The 23,183-nt window shown below is 33.0% G+C and overlaps 1 protein-coding gene across 6 annotated transcripts in view; it reads right to left on the reverse strand.

Moving 5' to 3' along the window:
* LOC136830467 (neuroligin-2-like) overlaps positions 1–23,183 on the reverse strand; it is a 183,179-nt gene that overhangs the window by 130,007 nt on the left and 29,989 nt on the right. For all 6 annotated transcript variants that reach the window (XM_067090029.1, XM_067090022.1, XM_067090010.1 and 3 more), the window contains exon 2: positions 9,061–9,106. The gene's annotated coding sequence lies outside the window, so the exon portion shown is untranslated. The remainder of the gene's footprint in view (positions 1–9,060; positions 9,107–23,183) is intronic.

Genomic DNA, 23,183 nt, shown 5'->3' on the forward strand with positions numbered 1-23,183 from the left:
TTCTCTTGCAATAAGGCTGGCCCTGGTGGATAATCCCGGTAAGAGAAATATAGCAAATAATTCGGTTTCTTGTCTATATTCTGCTACTGACCTTGTCTTTCCTGGTTATTTTTTACTCGATACAATGAGGGAATATGTATTGGGGATCACGGTGATATCGAAAACAACACAAAGGATTTAGAAGTTTGGTTTGGTTAGTGTTAGTAAAACGCCGAGAACACACATGAAACAGCAATCCGCAAAAAAACAACAACAAAAAAATGCTTAAATTCTTTCAAATTCCATATGAACAGTCTAAAAATTTCACTTGCTAAAGAGAAGAAAATGGCATAGAAAGATAAATCGGCTAGGGATTCCCTCTTTTTAGTGTAACGTTACTTTTATTAAAATATCTCTTGGCCGAAGATTTTACCCGTAAAGTTCGGCTTCACCAGGACCAACACTACGCTTGCAAGCCGGGAAGTCCTGCACACTGATTTCATTCTTGGCTTGATAATTGGCAGACAAATCGACCAGTATAACGAACACAAAAACACCTTTTTATACTGCCAGTTTAACCGTGATACAAGCTTGCTCTGGTAGAACTATGTACGCAGAAAAAAAAAAAAGTCTTAACTTTGCCACTGTAGTGTTTTAGCACCCTTCATATAAATCCCTCTTGACTATTTTGGGAGTCTGGATGGTCAGATTTCATACAAACTTTTACTGGCTTCTATAAATAGGCGTTACAGCCAAAACAGTCAAGAGAGATTTATATGAAGGGTGCTAAAGTACTAGCACACTATGGGCAATAGTTGCATAGTGGTGAAAGTATCAAAGTAAATAGTGAGTAGATCTAGGTAGCCTTAGTAGCATAGTAGGTCTACGTAGCCTTAGTATCATAGAAGATCCAGGTTGCCTTAGTAAATATAGTAGGTCTAAGTAGCCTTAGTAGCATAGTACGTCTAGGCAGCCTTAATAGCACAGTAGGTCTAGGTAGCCTTGTAGTATAGTAGGTCTAAGTAGCCTTAGTAGCATAGTACGTCCAGGTAGCCTTAGCAGAGATAGTAAGTCTAAGTAGCCTTAGTAGCATAGTATGTCTAGGTAGCCTTAGTAGCACAGTAGGTCTAGGTAGCCTTGCAGTATAGTAGGTCTAAGTAGCCTTATAGTATAGTAGGTATAGGTAGCCTTAGTAAACGTCCAGGTAGCCTTATCAGAAATAGTTATTCTAAGCAGCCTTAGCATAATACGTCTAGGTAGCCTTAGTAGCACAGTAGGTCTAGGTAGCCTTGTAGTATAGTAGGTCTGGGTAGCCTTAGTAGCATAGTGCGTCCAGGTAGCCTTAGCAGAAATAGTAATTCTAGGCAGCCTTAGTAGCATAGTACGTCTAGGTAGCCTTAGTAGCACAGTAGGTCTCAGTAGCCTTGTAGTATAGTAGGTCTAGGTAGCCTTGTAGCACAGTAGGTCTCAGTAGCCTTGTAGTATAGTAGGTCTAGGTAGCCTTGGTAGCATAGTACATCCAGGTAGCTTTAGCAGAAATAGTAAGTCTAAGTAGCCTTGGTAGCACAGCAGGTCTAGGTAGCCTTGTAGTATGGTAGGTCTAGATAGCCTTAGTAGCACAGTACGTCCAGGTAGCCTTAGCAGAAATAGTAAGTCTAAGTCGCATTATTAGCACAGTACGTCTAGGTAGCCTTAGTAGCACCATAGGTCTAGGTAGCCTTGTAGTATAGTAGGTCTAGGTAGCCTTGTAGTATAGTAGGTCTAGGTAGCCTTAGTAGCATAGTACGTCCAGGTGGCCCTAGTAGCACAGTGGGTCTAGCTAGCCTTAATAAATATAGTAGGTTTAAGTAGCCTTAGTAGCATAGCGAGTCCAGGTAGCCTTAGTCACACAATAGGTCTAGGTAGTCTTCGTAGCATGGTACACTACTTATCCCATTCTTTGAAACAGCTGCAATTAAAGTATATTTAAGCTACGATATAAATATTTTAAACTCAAACCGACAGTTACACTTACCGGCCTCTTGGACACCTGTTTTTTGGAAGGTCGGTTGCACGCCATATTGTGAAGCGCCAGTTGCGAATCAGTCGCAAAATATGTTGCACAGCTTAGCAACAGTCAATTTAAAAATGGCGGAAGGACGTTAGGAAGTTGCCTCGAAAACCACGAAGGTTCGTCACTTTCATGTTTATTTAGTTCCTTTTGTTTTCATTTATCATTCCGCTCATACTTATTACATTTAATAAACGCAGTTCAGGTATTTGAAGTCATTCGCCAGCCCAAAGATGTGAATAAGTTGTCGCTGGGTAATGAAAAACGATCAACAAGCTTGATGCGTCGATGGTTCATAATAGTACGACGTGAACGTTGGATACAATCCTTCTTGAACGATGGCTACGTATGACTAGAGGAACATACAACGAAAAGACATGGAGTACAATACATATAAAGGCATCCAAACATAGGTATTAGCGAACGACGTGAGAGTTGCCACGTAGTGGTAATACCACTTCTTCTTTATCTTCAGCTTTTCCCATCTTTATGTGGGGTCGCTGTTTGTTATTAGTCTTCTCCATCTTCTGCGATCATGCACCATTACCTCACTCACGTTTAATGTCCCTGTTAAGTCTCTCCATCTCATTCTTGGTCTACCACTACAGGTAAAAATTTATTGTTTCACCCAAGGTCTAGACCTTGGTTTCACCATTCCTTCGGCCGCCTCACCCCATCCAAAGCTACATAAACTTCCAATTTACTCTTTTGATGTCCAAATTCTAAGTCAGTCTTACCTCATTTTTTCATCCTTCAATTTGGGTACGAACGAATCCATTATGAGTGTCGAGAAACGATAATCATAAACGTATCCATTGGCCTCTATTCCAGTATACAGAAGACAAGCACCTTGCATTGAGCTTCTGAACTGTACGAGTATATGTAACGCCTCATTTTGGCTATGAAGGTGAACTAGAAATCAAGCTAGCATCTCGTCATACGTGACGAGTTTCGGTTTTCATTCAACGCCTCCGGTATGATTGGATAGGGAGAATCTGATAATAGCTATCTTCTTTAAACCCCCTTTAAATAGCTATTGACATGGTTCCGCTCCTTAGCAGCTAATATTGACTTGGTTTTGTTGGTTACCAACGCTACGATAATATATATATATATATATATATATATATATATATATATATATATATATATATATATAGTCTCTTACCAGAACAATGACTGTATTAGTTATAAAAACTCACTGGTGAATCGTAAATGCTATTAATGAGTTACCTTGAATTAGCTTCATATAAGGTCCCAATTTTTATTTCGTTTATTACTTTGATAACTTGTTAACTAAAATATGAAGTATGAATAAATGCCTATAATACTGACAATTGTTATTATTTTCTTATTACTCCAACGGTCATTGACCCAAGAATCCCGTTAAGGCAAATCTATCCAGCTGACGTCAGCAACATTGCTGATGGAAGAAGCCACATTATATAGAATCGAATTGCACGACGATCGTAATACTTAGAACCTTGAAGTAAAGGGTAAAATGACTGACAGCAACATGAGTGAAATATGGAGATTTTTCGGAAGCACCTGAAGAGAGTAATCACTTTATGTAAAGGGGTATAATTCATTAATATAACGTCGAAATTACAATATATATATATATATATATATATATATATATATATATATATATATATATATATATATATATATATGAGCCTCGATGGCTCAGTCGGTTACAACAGCAGCTTCGGACTTCGTAGGTCTGTGGCGCGTGTTCAAATCCGCAGCCAACTGATCAGAGAGGCAGACACTTTGCTATCCGTGTAGACATCCCGGGATTATATATGTAATCAACGGATAGGTTTTAAAAAAAGCAAATGGGTGTTACAGACTAAATACACACACAAAACAAAGCCACTACAACACCTTCTAAAAACATAACAAACATCTCACACGTCTCGAACTCTCGCCCTACCCGCGCAACAACTTCTCGCTGCTGGGAAGAAAAGGCGTTGGGTCGGGTATGATATGAAACATACGCTACCGGGGTCTAAGCGATGTCAGGCAGGGCAGCCGATCGAGACTACAGGTCTACCCCAAAGCCAAATCAAAGTCCTTTTACCCCATACAAAAATGGGAAAAAAGCACGTTAAAAAAAGAAGAAGAAGAAGATATATATATATATATATATATATATATATATATATATATATATATATATTATATATATATATATATATATATATTGTGTCTGTGTATGTATACATATAATTTATATATATACATATATATCACAAATATATAAGCAACTTCTATAGATGTTATTTTAATCGATCAACGCTAGTATTAATTCTTTGTTGTTCCTTTTTAGCTTTTTATATATATATATATATATATATATATATATATATATATATATATATATATATATATATATATATATATATATATATATATATATATATATATGCTTATATGTCACTAAATAGCGCGTGACAATATATTTAGCCAACGCCACAGGAAAAATAAAAGAAGGAGTACCAAGCGCTTTCGTGTTCTTTCAACACATTTTCGAGGTACAATGCTAAAAACACCCAGAATATCTAACAAAGTACACATAAAAGCTGAAAAAATGTAAACCCAAATATCCAAGATCCGCCGCCCATGCAAAAAGACTTCGCCTTCAATTCCTCAGCAGGTGCTTAGAAGAACAAGTCCTTCCACGATCCATGCTGCCCAGAAAAGTTAAGTATACCTTAGTATAACCAGACCACTGAGCTGATTAACAGCTCTCCCAGGGCTGGCCCGAACGATTAGACTTATTTTACGTGGCTAAGAACCAACTGGTTACTTAGCAACGGGACCTACAACTTATTGTGGAATCCGAACCACATTATTAGCGAGAAATGAATTTCTATCACCAGAAATAAATTCCTCTAACTCTTCATTAGCCGGCCGGGGAATCGAACTCCGGCCCAGCGAGTGCCAATCCACAGCTCTACCGACTCACCCAACGAAGAGGTATGCTGCCAAGAAGATTCCTTCCGTTCGGCGACCTACCTTCCGAGACGTTTCATCGACTGATTTGGTTGAAGAACATCGAGAAAAAGAGAGTCGGAGTCAGAAATTCAAGGAGGAAGAAACGGGACCTGTTCTATGCCATACCAAATGACTGGAAGCAAGTTATTTTTGATCATTGCTATAGAAGACTACGGTATAGGAGAAAGCTGGAAAATAACCTCAACCATAAATTATATATGTTAACTGATTGTAGTAAATGGACACTTGATGCTATTTCGGAATTTGTAATTAATCTGTCTGATTATAATCTCGATCAGTCATCCTTACCTGCTTTAGGGCATGGTCTGGGTTTTCATGTAACACCCACTACACCTGACTATGTTAATATATCTGAAGCCTTTTGTAATTTAGAAAAATTTGGCAACATATCTGATGACAATCTTAATCTTGTTAAAGGTTTTGTCTATGGTGTAAATTCATTTCCCTCCTATTCAAATGCACCATTAACATTCTTAAAAGCGTACAAAAAGGTGAAAAACAATGACGAACTTCATTTTACGAAAGCTGGTAAGTCTAATGCAATGGTTATTCTAAATAAGCAAGATTAAGAAGAAAAACTATGCTTACTGCTGAGTGATGTTAATACCTACGAACTACTAACCTCAAATCCGTTGGAACCTGTGCTTTCTCATTTTAATGGGGTCAAAAGTATTTTGAAAAATAATCAAGATTTGATTAAACAATTGGTAACCATATCTCCAACTTTACCTCACTTGTATGGACTTGTTAAAACACATAAAGCTGGTAATCCCATTAGACCAATTATCAGCTCTGTTCTGTTGGGTCACGTTCTTACAAGTTGTCAAAATGGCTGGTTAAGATTCTTTCACCTTTAGTAGGAAGCATTTCGAACTCTAATATTAAACATAATGTGGATCTGGTAAAAAACTAAATAGCACTATTATTAATTTTAAGTTTAAAATGATTGGCTTTGATGTTGTATATCTACTTACAAGGGTACACCTATAAATGACTTGCTTGAATATTTATCAGAATGTTTAGATAATCATGATTTACCCTTGTCCACCCATAACATTTTAGAACTGGTTACACTTTGCATTTGTGATTCGGTTTTTACTTTTGATGAAAAATTTTACGCACAAAAATTCGGCATGGCAATGGGAAATCCTCTTTCGCCCGTTTCAAGTAATTTATACATGGAATTTTTTGAAACTACATTTTTACCTAATATTTTACCATATATGTATACTATGGTTTAGATATGTAGATGATATTTTTTGTATAGGCCTCTAACCGAAAATGTGAATACATTTCTTTTCAAAGTGAACAATTTGGTACCTTCTATTAATTTTACTTATGAAGAAGAACATGATGGTTTTCTCTCATTTTTAGATGTAAATGTTCACCGTGCTGTAAATGGCTTTAAATACTCGGTTTATAAGAAACTTACAAATGTGGATTCATACATCCATTATTATTCCAATCATAACAAACAAGTAAAGAAGGCCACTTTTTCTTCCGTGTTTTTAAGAGCTTTACGTATCTGCAGCCCTGAAATTCTTTAAGGAGAGTTTGAAAATATTTTTAACATATCAGGAAAACTAAAATACCCCAAATATTTTGTACGGTGTGCTTTGCAAAAAGCACAAAAACTTTTTATTCAGTAACTACCAGAACGGCTTTTAACAATCAAAATATACTTATTTTACCATATAGTGATCTATGTAGGGTTCCAAATTTTTGCAAGAATTTTAATATTAATTAATGTTGTTTTTAAATTTTCGAATACCGTGAAAAACATTAATAGGAAATTCTCCCAGAATTTCTCAGGGCTGCATTTACAGGGTTCCTTGCATGACTTGCAAGTGCTTTTATATAAGACAATCTGGGAAGGGATTGGAGACAAGAATTAAACCTCACAGATATAGCGTGAGAACGGGACAAATGTCGAATGCTTTATTTTTACACATTAATGATTTTAATCTTATGATTCACTGGGAGGGGGCAAAAGGTGTTTTATATTTTAACAATATAACTCGTAGAAATGTTACTGAATCTGCTTTTAATAAATGTCACGGTGACTTACTGAATGTAAGCTAGGGATGTACAAACTAGATGCATTTGTTGTTAAAGAGATTTGTAAGACTGTTTCTTTTTAATCACCTGTTGAGCTGTTCTATACCTGCTGTACTAGTTTTAACCGATCTTGGATATTTGCGTTTACATTTTGTAGCTTAATACTTATACTGTATATATACATATATATATATATATATATATATATATATATATATATATATATATATATATATATATATATATATATATATATATATATATACACACAAGCATTAAGCTACAAATGTCCTTTAATATCCGATTCGCTCTACCTTGGTAATAATATATTTTTATATCTCTTAACCGCGTGGTTTAAGGGGCGTCACTGTAGTCCTGAGTTCTCGTCTTCTGTGGTTCGAGCCCACGAGACGACGAACTTATTATTATCAACGAAAAAAATTCCCCTTCGGGCAGCATATATGAAAATATATTATTTCCGAGGTAGAGCGAATTGAATATTAAAGGACATTTGTAGCTTAATGCTTGTATATGAATCAGGTGATTTGATAAAATTCATATATATATATATATATATATATATATATATATATATATATATATATATATATATATATATATATATATATATATATATAGCGTGTACCATCGCAATATGCAAACCTTCCAGTTAGTAAAGAGAGGCTTATATTACACATATCTGTTTCCCGACAAATAAACTATTTCTTGTGGAGACATCACTTCTCGAATGAAACGCTATGCACGACGGGTTTCATTACCGATAAAAAGCATTATCGATAAGTTATTGATCACTACTTGATCTAGGAAACTGATATCAAATAACAAAATACTTTACAGTGGGACTCAGGGAATGTTCAATAGAAAAATTAATGATAAATTTGAGGATACGACGAAACATTAACACAAAGAAGTGAATGCTCGTACATAAATATAAACGTACAAATATACACGTACATACTTTTAAATGGTATACAAACGGCAAAAGGTTTTACGAATTCTCGAGTGAAATATTTAATAATCTTGGTTCAGTTAACAATAAAATTATTATTTAAAGTTTCATAATAGTGATGTCCATATTCATTCTCACAAAAATTAGATGTTGAAAAAAAAAAATTGAAATAATCAATATACTCGCGAAAGTTAAGAAAGTCAATAGAAGGAAAAAAACCCTGAAGCGTTTCTTGAACAATGAGAGAGAGAGAGAGAGAGAGAGAGAGAGAGAGAGAGAGAGAGAGAGAGAGAGAGAGAGAGAGAGAGATCACCGAGTGGTAGCTCATTAAATGCAAAAGTTGTTAAAGTTTTTTATGCTATTGATAGAACTAGATTTTGAAAAATATGCCAACATTGCGAAGAAGACTGACAGTATATATATCTCTCTTTAATCACATTCCTTCTCTTAACCAGAAGTATAAAACAATCACGTCATTGCACATAGCCAGTGATCATGCGCAACGAAGAAATACTGGACAGTAAAGAAAGATAATAATAATAATAATAATAATAATAATAATAATAATAATAATAATAATAATAATAATAATAATAATAATGCATGAGAGAGGCCATGACAGTGGTAAGAAGCCACAAAATAGCAGTCGACAAAGGACATACGACTCATCCGATTGCACTTAACCCCCGAATGGACAAATAAAAACAAAAATGGTTACTAATTATGCTTCGCGTCATACCCATTAATTAACCAGATTTGTAAATTGTTGGAAATATCACTGGATGATTGCGCATTTGCCCGAATAACGGCAACTGAGGTAACCGAAATAAAAATTGAAAAGAAGGATTGTTATAATGAGATAGAATGAGCAATCCAGTGGCGAAATGGGGGCTCTATTTGTAATTGTTCTTAATAGCAATTACTATGCATTTTATAACAATCGCTATGCTTTTTATGGTTACTAATTGGACGGGTTTACCATTCAGCAGACTGATGGTGAAGGATGTGAAGTTGGTGTTGTTATTCTGGAAATATAAAATGTAGACATGTAATTTACAGTATAGGAACAGTTGTTAAAAAGATCTGATTAATATTAACTATATTTAAAGGAAAGTTTGATAACACAATTACCAGGTATGGGTGAACATATTTTGTGTATATATACCTGTACAATATATATATATATATATATATATATATATATATATATATATATATATATATATATATATATATGTATGTATATGATTGAACTACTAATCAAGAAAGAATCTAAAAACTTTTGGAAGCATTGCAATTAAAAATAACTTGCAACAAAAGTAATTTTGTAATCACTAAATGACCTGATAAACTATTCATGATGAAAGTGGGAGAAATATTATAACCTTGGTTGACTAAGCTTTTCAAACTATTGTTTTGGTGCCTAAAAAAATAGAGAAAAATTAACACTGACCCATTCCAGTTAACGTGGTTTTATTTCTTTACACTGATGTCATCTCTTATAACTGTGAAGTCAGGGGATTCCCCTTCTCCAGTTGCAGTATTTTAAAGTTCAGCCGTATATTTCATATCTTTGCTTATACTTGATAATCCTTAGGTACTTGAGGAATATAGATATGTAACGCATATATCTTCAATAAAAATATGTTTATATTCTCTAACCTTTATTTCTTCCAATAAAAAATTATTAGGGACCTTATACGTATTAAACCTTAAGGGAAGATAAACAGAATATATATATTTACATGAAAACATTTACCGGCTTAACAAACATTTTACAAAACTTGAGTTATGGAACAATAATTCCGGAAGATAGCAGTATATATATATATATATATATATATATATATATATATATATTTATATATATATATATATATTATTTATATATAAGTGATATATATACACTATATATGTGTGTATATATATATATATACTATTTATATATAAATGATATATATACACTATATATATATTATATATTTTATATATATATAATATATATAATCAATACACCATCACGTGTGGAACAGAAACAAATTTCTGACTGGCATCAGGATCGAACCCAGGTCTTTCAATTGAAAGGCAAGGGCGCTGCTCAGTAGGCCATACAAATCCTAAAAGAAATTGGAACCTGAGTGCCACTGCACAGGGCAGCGCCCTTGCCTTTCAAATGAAAGACCTGGGTTCTGATCCTGATGTGAGTCCTGATGAGTATATATATATATATATATATATATTTTATATATACATATATATATATATATATATATATATATGAGAATGGAATTTTCGAACTCATTTGTCGATTTATAAACATTTTACAAAACTAGAATGATTAAAAATGTATCAACCTGTTTTGGAACGTGAAGGCAGCCTTCGAAAGACTGTTATTGTGGACGAATTGTCATTTCTGCTAAAAGTTTTATTTCCATCCATCCTATTTCTATTACCAATAAAACGTATTTATGCACTGTTCGCAGTTCATTCGAGGTCATTTCTACAAATTCGTAGATACCTATGAAAAGAAACCATATTGTTTTCGGATGAATATCATATTATGTACACACATACATGTACGGTCCGAATCCCGGCCGGTACAGAAACACTTATCAATTATGATTCCCCTTCGTTGTAAGTTATCGCTAGGGTATTGTGGATTCAATATTAAACGATATTTGTGGCTTAATATGTGTGAATATGAAATGAAATGGTGATGAGTATATATACATATAATATATATATATATATATATATATATATATATATATATATATATATATATATATATATACACTATATATATATATATATATTATACACACACTATATATCTATATATATATATATACACACAATCCTCAGCATCATACCTCTTGATTGTACTTTCCTTTCTCCCATTCATTAAGCCCAACCTTTCTCGGCTTCCTCCTTTCCTCTCGTCTTCTTGGCCTGTCTTAACTAATCCTTTATTCTCTGCGTTCTCTGAGCCTCGAAATCTCCGTTGACCAATCGAGTTTTTCTTTCTCGTCCTAATCACTTATGCTAACTCGCTGAGCTCTCTCGACAAGAGAAGCCTCATTGACGACGCGTCGTTCACTTCTCTTCAATTTTTTCCTCTATGTTTCAGTCAGTACTGAAATACTTCGGACGTTTTCCCCCATTGTTTTAAGTAAATTAGGTATCTTTTTTTGTTTTTGTTTCAGTCAGTCTTCAAAATTCTTCAGACTTCTGCTTTGAACTGTAATAATTACAATGCACCGTCGTTCTATCAGTTAATCAGGTTTATGCAAGCTCCAACAGCATAAATAGTTTCAGTAACAATTTTGCTTTTAATCATGATTTACATTTACATAATAACTAAATTTTCGATAAGAGTGACATCACTCTAACACAATAAAAAGTCTGCGTCTGAACATCTAAAAAATTTTATTTAATAAAATTCGAACACATTTAAGAACACTGCTAGGCATAGTTTGAAGAAACTTGATATTATGTGATTACCATTTGTTTATTTACATGTAAGTTTCGGGTTTTATATCATAACCATTTTATAAACGGATGTTAAATAATTTACAGCAGAGGTCATTCTAGATACAGTTCTGATCATTTTATTATTATTGTTATTATTTGTTATCTAGCACTGTTTGTTTTCAATTGTTCTCTTTTCACGGACCATATAACTTTCTACTGATCAATATGTGATTAGAGTGTAAATATACAAAAATAAAATCGTCTCAAAATATATTATCATTGATTTTAGTTCTTTAAATCCGATGGGAAAACAGTGACAAATCGACTCACGATTAATCCTTGTTCATCTTATGGCGACATATCCTAGATAACCAGCCAGTTATAAGAGAATACATAAATTTGCATCAACAGAACCCAAAATTATATTGAGAGGAGAGTAATTCAAGGAGAGCATCACGTCTCTCCTCCAGAGTGAAAGATACTGAAGAGAAGACGTGACGTCTCGAAACAGCCTGTGAATAATGATAATGAAGTCCTCTAACTTGTGGTTGTATTTTATGACTTACTAAAATCCCATTGAATTTCCTTGTGAGGAAAATATTCTATAGGCTTTCTGAAGAAACTTCTTCTATTAATTGAGGAGTATGAAAGAAAAATGGGTCTAATTAAGCTAGAATTTTTCATCTTTTGGTCTACTGATTTTGATCTTCTGTAACTTCTTTCCAATGAACGCCACATTCTTTGGCCCCTGTGGGATTGTTCCATACGAATAGGGGTTTATCTACTGGATGATAATAATAATAATAATAATAATAATAATAATAATAATAATAATAATAATAATAATAATAATAATAATAATAATACCCTCATGTGGTTCTATTTCAAGCTAAATTATACAAGTATTTCTTAGAGAGTGACTCGATAGGGTCCTGTGATATAGTAGCTATAACTGAAATTTGCCCTTTTGATAGCTACCATCCTGACTAGTCTCGACTTTTTTGCTTTGCCCTCAAGAAATATTTGAGAAGCTAAAAAATTACCTAGGGGATTAGGCTGATGACAATGTGGGTTTTTGTCAAAATTTATTAAAAACATGTTTCTGTGATTACTCCAAAATTAGTACAGCTTATACTGTTTTCATCTTCTGTAAAGAAATGATCCTGATAATCATTTTGATTTCTTTTAAATCATGTAAAAGGCATATGAGAAATTATTCGAGTCTCAGCAGTCAAATGTAGGTAGTAACTGTTTACAAGAATGATTATTTACTACACTATCATTGAAGGGAACTGGCAAATGAGAACTACTTTCATGAAGTGGAAACGGAATAATTTTTAATAATTAGAGACATCTTGTTAATGCCTGAAGTATGATTCCCATCTTAAGTCATAAATGATGCAAAATATTATGATTGTGGCATGGAGATTTGATCAACAGGAGATACAGATTAAGTAGAATATCTATATCATCAATAAAATAAAATTATATCAAAGAACCTGATGAAGACTTCCCAGGCTAGAGAAACAAAAAAAAAAACCTGTAAATCATTCTAATTCTCCTTGGATATGTCATTCACATGACTTCATTCTGAACTTCACGATGGAACAGAGACTTTTCGTATCTCGTCTAAGTGCTTGGCTCGGAGTCACATATCCCAGCTGAGATATTCTGTACGATATTGTAAGTGGTTCACTTGGAGAGCCTCCAAGAAAATCAAGTGGACTATTCATCCAGAGCGTCACATTTCTTGCAAGTGTGCCAACCATTTATCTAAGCTTTACTTCTCGGGAGAGTGGAGTCTTATAAGCGATGTTTCGTCTGTGCCACTGGTTGATTCACAAATCTTATCCTTTGGAATGGTGAAATGTATTAAGTCATTCACTGGAAGAGTGGTCATGTTCTCCCAGGCTGTCATAACGAATGTTTCTTTTATGTCCATACTAATTCATATATAAGATAAAACAAAGAAAACTGGAGCTTTTAGAATTGCTCGGCCCTTTCCTTTGTGATGAAAAGACAAATTGAAAAATTATAATATCAAAATTTGTTAAAGAGGAATAATTACTTGAAAAGACAAAATGGAATAATTACTTGAAAAGATAAATTTGAAAAACAATATCAAAATCTGTTAAAGAGGAATATTACTTGAAAAGACAAATTGAAAATTATAATATCAAAATCTGTTAAAAAGATGAAAAGATAAATTTGAAAATTACAATATCAAAATCTGTTAAAGGAGAATAATTACTTGAAAAGACAAATTGGAAAATTATAATATCAAAATTTGTTAAAGGGGAATAATTACTTGAAAAGACAAATTGAAAAATTATAATATCAAAATCTGTTAAAGGGGAATAATTACTTGAAAAGACAAATTGAAAAATTATAATATCAAAATTTGTTAAAGGGGAATAATTACTTAAAAAGATCCTTTTCTATGTAGATGAAGTAATTTAAAGTTGAATGACTTTACAAGCTACAGAATAATTAATTGGTTCACTAACGCCTCTTCTAAAAGACTCATTCACTTATGAATCAATTATCCTTTCTTTCTCTTGAACATACTACTACTGATAAAACTACGTTATCAACCAAAATAAATAAATCAATCAATCAATCAATAACTAAAATAATAAATAAAATACAGCGTAGAGATGCAGAACCCGCCCCCAAATTAAAAAGGGTTCCGGTTTCAACACCTGCAAGAATTCTTTTTTAATTTTCATTTCATTCATCCTCAAAGAAGCAGCTAAATACCCTCAACATACCAGTGGCTCTGAAATGCTTCTTCTTGAGAACCTTTATCAAGATTCCAGATGAATGGAACTCAGGTATTTAATGGCCTTCTCTTTGTCCTCTGGACCAAAAGGAAGGTCCAACTCGCCAACCTTGGTGAATTAATGTCAGTGAACTTTGGCGCCAGAGAAGGAATTCTAAAGACATTGAACTGTACTCTATGGAATGCATATTTTGTAAAAAGAGTCATTGTATATTTTTCAGGTAGATTTTGATATATAAATATCACATTTAACTAACACTCTCTGTGGTTCTCTAGTCACGAGATTAATCTACTTTTCTTGTATTTTCTCCCGTGTATTCAGTGATTGTTTGATATATAAGGCTATAAATCCAAGCACTGGGGTACTTTCAGAGGGAGTTTGAGTGGCCAGACAGCAAAGATGAAGAAAGGAAGCAAGAATGGAGGTAAAGTAAAAAAAACTAAAAAGTGGGTCCAGTTAGGGGCCGAAGGGACGCTGCAACCTTTAGTAATGACCACAGAGAGAAAATACACAAAAATGCACAATGAATGTAGTACATATTCAATGTAATTTTATACAGTTCTTCTCTGTACCTTTCGTCAATGAGACATGAATGCACAGAAGGGAAGAATTACGTATAACTGCACTGAATACGAATCATTCTCACGACGCATTTTTGCGTTATTTTTCCTCTGGCTCAGAGCTCGAAAAATGGGAAAGATTCGTGAAAAAACTGTTCGAATAAGAAGTGGAGAATGCATATAAGCTCCCAGACGACTGAGGCATTATGTGAGGCGAGGGAAAAACTCGGGAGGGAGATGAAAACAAGCGATCAAACTCTGCAGGAAGTTGAAAGGGAGAAATCTCTTTTTTCAAATCATATCGACTCCTAACTTTGAAAATCTCCTCCGTAATACCCGGGGCTCGCAGGATGGAAGTCTCTCTGGAGGCGAATGGAAAATCTGGCGAATAAATTTAAACTACCTTTCGTGGAGATGGAAGCATTAAATTTCTCGTCCGCAAGACGCGCGCGTATACACACACACACACACACACACTTCCTCTCTCTCATATCTTTGGAATTTTGTCGTGATTGATGATTAAGATGTGTTCTCGCAGATAGTTATTTCAGTCGGTAAAGTGTCTTCTGTTACGAAAATGATATGTTTCATTGTCTTTATCTGATATTCAAAACTTTCGGTTCTCCTTATTATAAGTTTGTTTTGGTTGAGCAAACCTTGTCGTTCTTACATTTGTTTCTTATTACCTTCACGATAAGCGTACTTACATATATTTTCCTGATCTCTCGGAGGAAAACAGTTTTTTTCACAGAACTGCTATACACTTCTTTAAAAACCTCGTATTTTATAACAAAAGGATGTAGATATTCTCAACAACTTCAAAAGACTGGAAAGGTAATTTTGGTATACGGACAAGTTTAGAACTGATATGGCTAGATATCATCTACAAAGTCCAGGTAGAAAATAAAAAAATGTAAACAAATAAACTAAAAGCATTGGTCATAAAAATGCCCAGCCCATAGAACTAAGGGTCCTTTTAAACAACTGAAAAAGTGCCACAAACTTATATAAAAAAGATGTATACACAGTTATTTATGGAAGAAAAGTATCCTACCCCTTTGGAAAAATGTAAGAGGTGAATGGCAACTTTCACGATAAATGGAAATAGGGACACGCAGTAAAAATGAAAAGAAAGAGGAAAAAGTATTAATGAACTCCATACCATTTGTAAAAATGAAAGACGTTTTTGGAGAGGTGCCCTGTCGTTTAGACAAGGCACCGAAGACAAAGGTTATTCTGTATTGCTGGAATGAGAAACAACCAAAATAACTGCTAATACGTCAAAGTTCTTGTTACTGAACTTAGTAACTGCTTATTTATGAAGATGTGTACACGAGTGTCATTTCTCATTTTGAATATTATCTATTATTTCATAGTCATTATTAAGAAAATGATGATGACATGATTGTACAGATGTCTGTGGAAAACTGGCAAGAGTTTCATTTCCCTTTTAGTTTTCTGTAAAAGAAAACTATTGAGATGGCAATTTGTCCGTCCGTCCGCACTTTTTCTGTTGCCTCAGATCTTAAAAACTACTGGGGCTAGAGGGCTGAAAATTGGTAAGTTGATCATCCACCTTCCGTTCATCAAACATACCAAATTGCAGCCCTCTAGCCTCAGTAGTTTTTGTTTTATTTAAGGTTAAAGTTAGCCATGATTGTGCGTCTGGCACTGCTATAGGTGCCAACCCAGGCCACCACCAGGCCGTGGCTGAAAGTTTCATGGGCCGCGGCTGAGAGTCTCATGGACCGTGGCTGAGAGTTTCATATAGCATTGTGCGCTGTACAGAAAACTCGATCGCGCCAAAGAAACTTCGGCACATTTTTGACTTGTTTAAATTATATCCAGTATTTCATAGCCAATACTAAGAATACGACAATAACATGACTGTGTCTGTTTTTCAGGAGTTTTGGAGACTAGCAAGAGACTCATTTCTCTTTTAAATAATTCGTGATATATTTCATAATCATTGTCATCCCATGATTGCACTTATGTTTGTGCGAAACTGCTTAAAGGCAATTTGCGAAATTACCTATTATTAGATTGCAAGTAATTATCAAGAAGGTGATTAGAACACTTCCTCTAATTACAGGGATGACAAAAGGGTACGATTCAATTATTATTATTATTCCATACGTATCATCTTTTGATCAGTCACTTTATATACTGTATACATACACACACACACACACACACACACACACACACACACACACAATATATATATATATATATATATATATATATATATATATATATATGGTATATATATATTGATATATATATATATATATGAAACGAATGATCCAAATATATAGATATATATATATATATATATATATATATATATTGATATGATATATATATATATATATATATATATATATATATATATATATATTTTGATCAATTGTTTCACGCCATCAAAATATCCCAACCAAAATGACATTGCAGAGAAATAAAATGCTCACGATCTTATGATGAATTCTGACACGCTATTTCTAAAGACATTACGAAGCTTCATACGTTCCAAATCATGTGGGATGTCAGATCTATACGACAGTCATTTCGTAACTCAGTTACTTTAGGCAATTCGGCAATTGAAATATTACTCAGCCGTGAACTGCAAAGATAAAAGCCACTTCGCTGTAAATGATTTTGTAACGTTTTTACAGTGCTTTATAGTGTGGTATAGTGATGTAAAATACCTGAGATTTTGACTATACTAATACAGCTGGAAGTGTAGGAAATAAATGGTTATACTATAAATACCTACAAATAAATGTGACAGCAAGGCAACAGATTTTCCAGTGATACATGTGCATTCCATCTATACACATACTGCTGATTTCTTGTATAAAACACTAAATATATTGATTATACTAATACATGGCACTGATTATAACTAAAGAGTACAACTAGAAACGTGAAAATAGACTCTTATACTATAAACACCTACAAATAAATGCGACTTTGAGGGAATAGATTTCTCTCTAAAGTATGTACATTTCATACATATACACCTTAAGAATATAAAATACCAGTGTGATGTATATTAATACATTACACTGATTACAACCATAAAGCATAAATAGAAAATATAAAAAAGCATTACTAAAAACAAACAGTTTACTTGAAAGGGACTCTATTCTCACGTATATTCCACACATATACAACTTTAAAATATGAAATACCAATAGCACTGATTACAACTTTAAAGTATAACCAGAAAAAAAGTTATATATTAAATACAAACAAACCAATTTGCCAGAAAGGGACCTCATTCTCCCGTACATTCCACACGTATACGTGATTCCATCTGAGCATTACGGCTGTACGACAAGAGAGAGAGAGAGAGAGAGAGAGAGAGAGAGAGAGAGAGAGAGAGAGAGAGAGAGAGAGAGAGAATGAAATTTCATGCATTCAATGACCCACGGTTTCAGAACGATGCCTAATGGAACTGCACTGCCGAACAATTGCTCAGCCGATCTTTCAGTGTCACAAGAGCTCACTTTGAAAAAACGTTAGGTGCTTTGTGTACAGGAAAATGAATAAATTGTTTTCACTGCTTTTCTTCTCTCAACAATGAAATGCACGTGGGCGCTTTGGAAAGCCTGAATGTTCAAGAAGACGAATGTGTGTGTGTGTGTGTGTGTGTGTCCCTCTCCAGCCATGTTTGCTATGCACTGTCAGTTGGAGTTGAAATTACCCCTATATATTTATGCGTCATTCATCAAGGCTCTTTATTTAGTCGTATATTATTTAAAAATAGATAAGAACCAAGAGCGCTTCTACGTGTATCTCCCTAGCCACGTTTGTTATTCAGTGTTATTTTGGGTGTCATTAATCATAAAAATTGACGCTTTATGTAGCATTACTCTATATTCAATTGTATATTATTTAGAAAAAATAAGAAAGAGGAACACCTCAATCTACACCACCTCTTCTACCAAATAATGATCATGGAAGCGGGTTTAAATGTAAACTTTTATAGGTATATGAAATAATCCATAATTTATCTTACTACGATTTGATAAAAGAAGGCATTCTCATTGTACAAGTATGAGTTAGTCATAAAATGCCTTAGGCTAAGCAGATTAAAATGTTAATTGTAATACCTTGTAAATACAAAAGGTTTTAGAAGCATAAAAAACAATCACCTTAATACGCAATATAACTGGGGAACAGGAGACTTTGGAAGTATAAAAATTATACACAAGAGAATAATAATAAAAATGATTTTCCAGACCTCTAAGAGAAAAGAAGACTGAAGATGAGTCAAGGTTAATTCCCAGAGGCGGCAAAAGGCTGGATAATTAGCATGAGAAGCTCGCAAAGCGCAAATGAAATGTGTTTGAAAACACCGTCTGGGAAAGTCTGCGCCTTAAATTTGAAAGATTTTACACTGATGAGGCAGTTCATATTGCTGTTAAGCAAAAGAAAAAAAGAAAAAAAAGATTATGATACTGTTAAAAAGTTTTAATTCTTAAGATCATTGCAATAATATTTTTATATAATTAACATTCTTCGCAGAAGCATACGACCGTATGGACGAAGTGAAGGTGAGTCTTCTGATAAATACTTGTCTTTGATGGCTTAAATATATATATATATATATATATATATATATATATATATATATATATATATATATATATATATATATATATATATATATATATATATATATATATATATATATATATATATATATATATATATATATATATATATATATATATATATATATATATATATATATAATATATTTAAGCCACAAAGGACAAATAATTATCTGGAGACCCATCTTCACTTCTTTTTGAGGGGTGGGGAGGAGACACTGGGTTCTTTGGCTGGGGTTGGGAAGATGCAAAGATAAAAGGTTATGGAAATTTTGAAAATGTACCGACGGAGTATAATTTAAAATGAATAATAAGTTCTATGGTAATTCCAGACAAGTAGGGAATAGACCAACTACCTTTCAAGGAAAATATGCCCAAAATACTAAAAGAAAGTGGAATCCAAACCAGAAAGGAAGATATAATCAAACAAAAAGTGGTCCTGGAGTATAAAAACTTGTTTATGTTTTTCATGGCAGTGAGGAAAGGCCCTATAGAGATTTGATAGACTACAATGGGTTTTAATAATGCATTCCAAAGATAGATTTAATAACTGTATTCTTTATATGAAATTGCATGGGCTTATAAATCAAAATGCAGATTTATATACACCAAACACAGGCACGCACAGACACACACAGACACACACAGACACACACACACACACATATATATATATATATATATATATATATATATATATATATATATATATATATATATATATGTGTGTGTGTGTGTGTGTGTATGTGTGTGCCAGTGTTTAGTGTATATAATTCTGTATTTTGATTTATAAGCCTATGCAATTTCATATAAAGAATACAGACATTAAATCTATCTTTGGAGTGCATTATTAAAACCCATTGTAGGCTATCAAATCTCTATAAGACCTTTCCTCACTGCCATTAAAAACATAAACAAGTTTTTATACTCCGTCGGTACATTTTCAAAATTTCCATTAGCCTTTTATCTTTACATCCCCCCAGCCCCAACCAAAGAATCCAGTGCCTCTTCCCCATCCCCCCAAAAAAGAGAAAAACTTGGAAAAACGTAAATGGACGTGAAAGTCTGGAAAAAGCGTCTCTCCTGAAGCGATAAAGAGGGCATGGTGTAAAGAATACGAATGAGCATAGAGGCTGAGGGAAAAAAATAATAAAAAACTTAAAAAAAACGGAGTCTGCTGCTAAAACTGAAGGGGAGGGGGAAGGATACCGGAGCAGAATTCTCTGGCACAACATTGAAATGACATCCATTGACTATGCTCAATATTCAGGCAGCTATTTTCACACGTCAGTTCGAGGCGATATAACACAGGCTGCAAGAGCGAAATTAACTTCTTTGACGTTAATCTTATAAAGTTTTTAATAATTTACAGACAATAGATACTGGATTAAAATAAGGAAATAATCTACAAATGAAATCAAGAGGAATTATTTATTTTTCTTGACAATTATAAGATGCAATTTTTTTAATATAATGGCTTTTATTTTGTCAATATTCAGTACCCCTTTAATCACTGGCAAGCGAAAAAAATGCAGTTGAAACTCCAAAACCCAAATTATATGACTTCTTTTTCGAGGCGATAGGCTGTGAGAGTGAAGTTAACTTTCTTTGCCGAATTTTTTAAAGGAATAAGAAAAATTAAAATAATGTAAAATTGAGGCAACAAGTAATGATTAATTTTTCCTGAGAATTATCAGACGAAATTTAATTCATTATACAGTAATGGCTTTCAGTTTGTCAGTATTCAGTACCCATACAATTAGCAGTATATACAATCAAATTCATTTGAGGCCCCAAGCAAGTAATGCATGACTTTCGTTCACTTTCATTCCTTTCTCTGGCGTCACGTCTAATTCAGCTGTCCAACATGCAACATTTCTCTGAGTGATTTTTCTCTTTGTTAGGACATTCAGTCCTAACAAAGGGAATTCTTTATCAACTTAAAAAGACATATACAACAATGACAAAAGTATGTTAGTCATATTTGCCAGAGTATAGCAATGTTGCAAAGCAGTGTATGATGCTTCTTAAAGATTATATACTGTACATATCTGTTCAAGGAACAGGCAATAGCATCTTTAAAGAGCAGGTTGTCGAAAGTTCTTTGGGGGTAATACACACACAAACACATACGACTGAACAAATACACGTATATACAATAAGAACTTAAAAATATACATGAAAATCAATCACAAACACAGGTACATACGCTTGAACAAATACTCAAATATACAATGAACATAAGAACTTAAAAAACATACATGAAAAATGAATCACAAACACATGTACATCTGATTGAACAAATACAAAAATATACAATGAAGAGAGGAACTTGAAAAGTATACATGAAAAAATAAATCACAAACACATACACATACGATTGAACAAATACGCAACGAACATAACAACATAAAAATATACATGTGAAAGAAGTCACACATACACACACAAACACATACAACTGAACAAACCCAGAATTATACAAAGAATATACAAGATCATACAACCCTCTTTTAACAAATGCAGAAACGTAAAAGTCATCAGAACATTTTCATTTCCATCACTAAGCCATAACACCAACAGAAGGTCAAACATCGGGCTTCATCCACCATCAAAGTTCAAAACAAACGTGGAATTGAATTACCAAGACAATTTTTGGGGAGGATTTTTTTCCTTGCGTTAAACGCCACGTTTTATCGGAAACAGTTCTGAAATATTGTATAGCATTGGGGTAACGCCTTCATCTGGTTGCCAAATTTGGTGACAGCAACCCTGTCATTATATTACTTTAGTTCACGTTAACTTGTAGATTTTTTTTATAATTATCACTCTACATTCATACAAACATCAATATACACTAAGAAACCAAAAGAATTCGTTTTGGATAATAAATGATAAACCAGCAATACCTGGAAAACCAAATCGTAGATTCCTAGAGAATCTAGCCACATACCATTAAAATTATTAGCGTTTTATCTATTAAAACTTTTAATCGGTTGGATGGCGATTAGGTAACTAAATCTGATATTAATCATAAATATTTCAAATTGTGGAGCAAATGAGAGTTCTGTCCTCAATTTATATCACTTAAAAAGCAAGAAACAAAAAAGAATTGGTAAACTAGTTATTGCTTTTATGAAATACAAGTTCTCATTGAAATAAACTATGCATCTAAATATAAAATCAGTAGATAAACTGGAGTAATAGACTTTAGATATACTGCAAATACTGACTAAGATTCTAGTTTCGTCATTCCTATTAAACAGGATTTGATAATCGTATTTATGATAATAAATTAACTAAAGTTATTATCATAGTACTGATCAAGAAACAAATCAAAAGTCAGATAGGTGTTTTGCGAATAGAAATGAGATATATATATATATATATATATATATATATATATATATATATATATATATATTATATATATATATATATATATTATATATATATACGTGTATTTATATACATATATATATTTACATACATATATATATATATATATATATATATATATATTTATGTAAATATATATATATATATATATTTATTTATATATATAACATTTATGTAAATACATACATATATGTGTATATATATATATATATATATATATATATATATATATATATTCATATACAGTACGATTCGAAATTGGTT

Source organism: Macrobrachium rosenbergii, chromosome 4 (assembly GCF_040412425.1).
Source record: "Macrobrachium rosenbergii isolate ZJJX-2024 chromosome 4, ASM4041242v1, whole genome shotgun sequence".
Classification (NCBI taxonomy): domain Eukaryota; kingdom Metazoa; phylum Arthropoda; class Malacostraca; order Decapoda; family Palaemonidae; genus Macrobrachium; species Macrobrachium rosenbergii.